Raw genomic sequence first — 5,420 nt, 5'->3', positions numbered from 1 at the left:
TAGATACAAAAAAATACAATTCATTGCCCCTTTGCTTATTCAAGATCAACAGGGCCAGCAGGGGTCAACATTCTGGCAGCAGCCAATGTCTAACAATGTTCATAAAACAATTACAATTAATACATAATAAATAAGATGTTGATAATGCATAATATTAAAGAGATAATAGAATAGGTGCATACCTGAAGATTAAGATCGATGTAGGCAAGGATTATGGGTTGGGGTTCCATGTCAATTGGGACCATGGAAAGATGACCATTTATTACTGTCCCACGAAGCTTTACAAGCTCATGAAGAACCGTTTTCACCATCCACAAAGGCTTGTCATCCGCTCCCGCTCTATAATATTAATATTAACAACCAACCCCAATTAAATCAATCTACTTAAGTAATTAATATATCAACATGCTCATTTACTCTCTCTCTCTCTCTCTCCCCTCTCTCTCTCTACCAATAAGGGCAACGTACATATATCTTTTACACCATAGTAAAAACAAAATTAAATTCCTATTGTGTGTAAAAGAATGTACTTACAGGTTGCTTGCTATTATGGGTTTAGTTACAAGTTGGTTGTGATTATGGCTAACAAAATGTAAGTGCATCATTACAGTAGGTAGTCGTAGAAGGTAAACTACATTAATGTGTATATTATTGTGTATAAGGAATAAAGTATGTATGTTTGATCAAAATGTAAGTGCACCAATGAGTCGGTTAATCTCAGACTTAAGGGTCATATTTTCATTAGGCAATGCAAGAATTGATCAAAGAAGAGCTAGTTTGGGGATATCTGACTCACAGAGAACTCCAATGGTAACTTTTAATTGCAGAATTTTTTTTAAATATAAACATTGATTCTAAGATTGCTGAATTATAAATTATTATTCTTTGTGTTAAAAAGCCCGGGGAAGCTCTAAAGGACTTCTATAAGCGGACAAACAGTTACTGGCAAATGGCAGCATATGAACATACTGCTCACACCGGAAAGGTTTACTTTCACCATTTTATCGATTTACCTGTAGTGAATAGCCATTAATTACACCATTAATACTTTTTTTCTTTTCAGTAAATCTTCTTTGACTTGTTTTTTTTATTGCAGGAACACCGGAAGGATGGTTTTGATCTTGCTGAAACTCGGTTCAAGGAGCTTAAGCCAATTCTTGTGCACAAACTGCTCAATGGATAGTAAAGAAATAACTCAATGAGTTGACCATAATAACAACTAACAACCAATGATACTTCATATCTAATCAATCAAAGTAGGACCATAATTGTTAAGACAAATTAACATGTTGTTTATGAAATAGCTAAAAGATTGGTATGTATACCTTTTAAAAATCTCCACAATAAATAATATGAACTTTTGAAGCTTCTCTTTTCCATGTTTTCTTACCAGTTCGCTCACAAAGTCCATTGCTGCGGTCCTAGGACTGTATAGGTCTTCAATAATATCTGCAGAAAATTATGGGAAGTATGGTTGATATATATATATATATATATATATATATATATATATATATATATATATATCATGATGGGTGAACCGGTTGAACATATGCAATGTATGGACACAGATGAGTAGTAGATGATACAGCTGCATGTTCAGTAAAGATCACATGTTGTCCAAACATACAGCTAAGGGCATGATTGTCATTCTTAAAATATACATGAAATATAGCAGACTCATTTGGGAACTTTAACACTTGTATTTTATTCAACCATGTTTACATTTTTGTTAAGTATAAAGCGCAAGACTATATTGTAATTGATATAGTAATAAAATATTCAACAGAAAAGCAAAATATCACTGTGATATTTTTGGCAGGGTATTTTAGTGAAGGGGTATTTTAGTACTTTGACATTATGGTAGGTTTTTTATGATAGTGGTAGACATGGTTAGTGGGACAACACCTGTGTAAGTTCAGTATTTGGGACAGGTTCCTCTTCATAATCACAAAGCTGATAGCCCATGGATTCATTCTATTTTCCTGTCATTAATATTTTTGGTTCTTTCGAATTGTATACATATCCATACACTTCATATCATCCAGCATTGCACACGAATTAAAAAACAAAGCAAGTAAATTTATATACAATGTAAAAAAATTGAAGTTTACTTTTGTGTATTTAAAAATCATGCACCCGAACCAACTATGTTCTTCCAAATATTAAATTGATGACTTTTGTTGGAGGGGGTACTGATTCTAGAATTAATCCATCTTTCTTTAGCTTCAAACGAGTTCTGCAATTATAACAACATATATCATCCATATTTTTTATATTTTAAAAAAAAACATGATAGAGTTAGTTATTTACCTTCCAAGAGGATAGAAAGAGGAGTGTATCAGCGTAGTGTGTGTCTATATAGAAAGAGGAGTGTATCAGCGTAGTGTGTGTCTATGTGTATAAGGAATTAAGAGTAATGATTCTTATCTGTATATACTAATCGTAGGTATGGATCCTCACAATTATCTGCTTGCTCTAAAAGATGGGCGTATTCCATCAACTACAAAAACAATAAAAGTCTCTTACTCATTACTAATTTACTATGAACAATTATAAAAGAAGAAGAAGATATAGATTATAGAAACATTTTGGTGTTGGGAAATACCTCTTCCATTTTCGGTAGCATTGTCATGGGTTCAAAAATGAGTACTGGTAGAGTCACCATTGATGTGATATCAACACCTACATACTTCTGCATTCACATGCAGTAACTATCATGCTCCTGTAAAAACACAAAAGAAAACAATGAATGACCATAATAGAACATAGATGTTATAGGTAATAAGTACCCAAAACAGAGCAAAATGATGAGACTGTGAAAGAAACAGATAAGAGAAATAAGTTAGTGTACCTCTCCCTTCCATCTGCCTCTTTGTGCTTCAACTTCAACATCATTATTTTTAGTTATGTCTTATTTGTGTAAGATAAACTTACTTGATCGGTTCCAGTGGGTATAAGTAAGTGAGTCAAGTCTGATCGAGTTGGAGTAAGGTGGATGGGAATTGGATTCGCTGATCAGGTGAGGAATGAGGATACTGAATGAGGAATAAGGAAGGTATTGGATCTGAGTAGAGATTATTCGAGAATAAGTTGGTTCTGAAACCTGGATGAGGGTGGTAAATAACATATTTGAATAGCATTAACTGCACACCATAAACTCTCTCTCTAGCTCCACCGTCGTTGGTGTAAAGGTGAAAGAACCCACGAAACCAGCCTCTATTGTGCGTCGATGAGGGTAGAAACTTAATGAACGAACCTGCAAGAAAACACAATTTGGGTGAGAATCAAGAAAGCACCAGATATCATTCTCAAAGCTCTTTTGTCGGCTGCTATTAATTTGAGAGAAGAAGCAGGAGTAGGACAATCCATGTTAATAACTTACATGAAGTGGATTTCAAGACTCTTTCATGCCAAGTTTTGAGATTATGTCTTAATTTTGCTACTGATTAATCGAATTGATCCCTAGTTTTTTGTTCCGCCTGAAGGTGAAGTCTTTTGATACGAAATCGGAACCTACCTCCACCTCCGTGTTGGTTGAATCTTGGAATAACCTGAAAACTGATTCACGATCAACAGTGAGAACGTGGGTGAAGGCGGAGGCCCTAGGGCTTCTTGTTGGAGGCGTTGGACGTGGGTAAAGAGGCGGGTGAATAGAGAGAAAGGGTAGGGCTTAGGTGATTTGAAGAGTTGTAGTCGCATGTGTGTAGAGGTGAGCCTCAGCTCGCTGACGAGGTGAGGTGAGACCGAGGTTGCCGATGAGGCTGATCAGGTCGTTGACTGGAAAGCACTCGTGAGGAATGGAAAATCGTTTTGAATTATAGGGTTTGTAAACATGGGGAGTCGTTGTAGATGGAGTAGGGTAGAGGTGAAGAGGAGTGAGCGGGGTACTTCAAAATTTTGGGGGATTTCCCCCCTTTAGCTATTAATGGAGGATCAGACTCTCGTTCTTACAACACAGAACGAGGCCAACATAAAACCATGTTTCTGGTGGTGGCGGCTGCTAGGTTTTACAGAGAGAAGGAGGGGGAGAAAATGAAGGTCATCAGCAAGTGGAGAGGAATGAATGAGCGGGTCCTCCAAAATTTTGGGGATTTTTGTCAATCGATCATTTCCCGCCTAAAAGGCGTGTTTCATTAAAAATTTATAAAGCGACATACTTACATGACGCACGTTTTATAAAAGGCGCCCTCCGCATTTTCTTTTTTTTCTTTTCTAACACTAATTTTAGGGAACGCACAAATGCGTGTCTTCTATCCTTCAAATTTTGCAAAACTGACACTATTTTTTAGGGCACCCACAAATGCGCGCCCTCTATCGGCGAGTGTCATTGTTTGCGCGTCATTAAAGGCCTTTTTTCTAGTAGTGTGATGACATATTTTTTCAAAAGATGTCTTGAAGGAGATGCTTGCTTCATTTTGTAGAGATTTGTGTGAAGCCAAAACAGAGGTGTGATAATTGGAGATGCAAGGAAGAGGCAACATGCAAATTCTAAGAATACATAACCAAAAAGGAACCATTCGAGTCTAGCATAATTCCTTGAGTGGTTTAGGACCTTTGTGATGGGTTTTAGCCATAAGAACATCCTATGTGCTCATACAAACCCTAATGCTTGGATCTAGGTTTCTCTATTGTACATGCAATTCATCCAAGACTTTAAACCCTAGATCTAGCATATGATAATCAATATTAACATAACAATGGGTTTAAGATATTACCTTGATTGTTATGTAGCAATAACAATCACAAATCCTCCTTGTAATGACTTTAGAAAGCTTAGAGTCACAAATGTCACTCCTCTAATGGTTCACAAACACCAAGAGCAAGAGGATGAAGAAGAGAAGAGAAGAGAAGGAGGCTGCCCAAAACGTGTGGAAACCCTAAGGAACCAGTTCACCACGTTTTTTGGGGCTTAAGGGTCCTTTAAATAGTGAGGCTATTAGGGTTATCTAACAAGGAAACCTTAATTTGGATGCTTAAGCCCTAAGCAACCCATGGACTCCTTCCTTAATAAGCCTTGGACGATTTCTACTGGGTTTCCCCATAGAATTCGTCCAACCTTATATTATAAGATAATCCATAGCCCAATTGCAATTATCTTATAATTACAATTCCAGTCCCTTAAGTTTAATTAATCTCTTTTAGCCACAAAATTAACTATCAATTAATTCTTGACTAATATTAATTAAACAATATGATTTTTCCTTTAATATATTATTCTCATAATATATTAATAAATCATAATTAATCCTCTCTCTCCATAATTCTTCCTATCAAGTTGCTTTGGTGAAGGCAACCCAAACGGACCATGCACCATCGCTTCAAGTACATACCAAAATAGTTATGGACTTAGACACTAATCCAACACTTTGAACACCCAATGGCACCACTTCCATGAGTTTACAGCCGTGAACTCATTG

General features: G+C 36.3%; 1 long non-coding RNA gene across 1 annotated transcript; it reads right to left on the bottom strand.

The window, feature by feature from the left end:
- Positions 1–204: 204 nt before the first annotated feature.
- LOC111889719 (uncharacterized) lies at positions 205–1,452 on the bottom strand. The gene is made up of 3 exons (XR_008226379.1): positions 1,326–1,452; positions 1,014–1,168; positions 205–339 (listed from the first exon to the last, which is right to left on the bottom strand). It is a non-coding gene; the product is annotated as an uncharacterized LOC111889719 (long non-coding RNA).
- Positions 1,453–5,420: the final 3,968 nt, after the last annotated feature.

Source organism: Lactuca sativa, chromosome 9, assembly GCF_002870075.4.
Source record: "Lactuca sativa cultivar Salinas chromosome 9, Lsat_Salinas_v11, whole genome shotgun sequence".
NCBI classification, from domain to species: domain Eukaryota; kingdom Viridiplantae; phylum Streptophyta; class Magnoliopsida; order Asterales; family Asteraceae; genus Lactuca; species Lactuca sativa.
The sequence above is the reverse complement of the archived record's forward strand: the minus strand, read 5'-3'. Positions and strand labels throughout refer to the sequence as shown.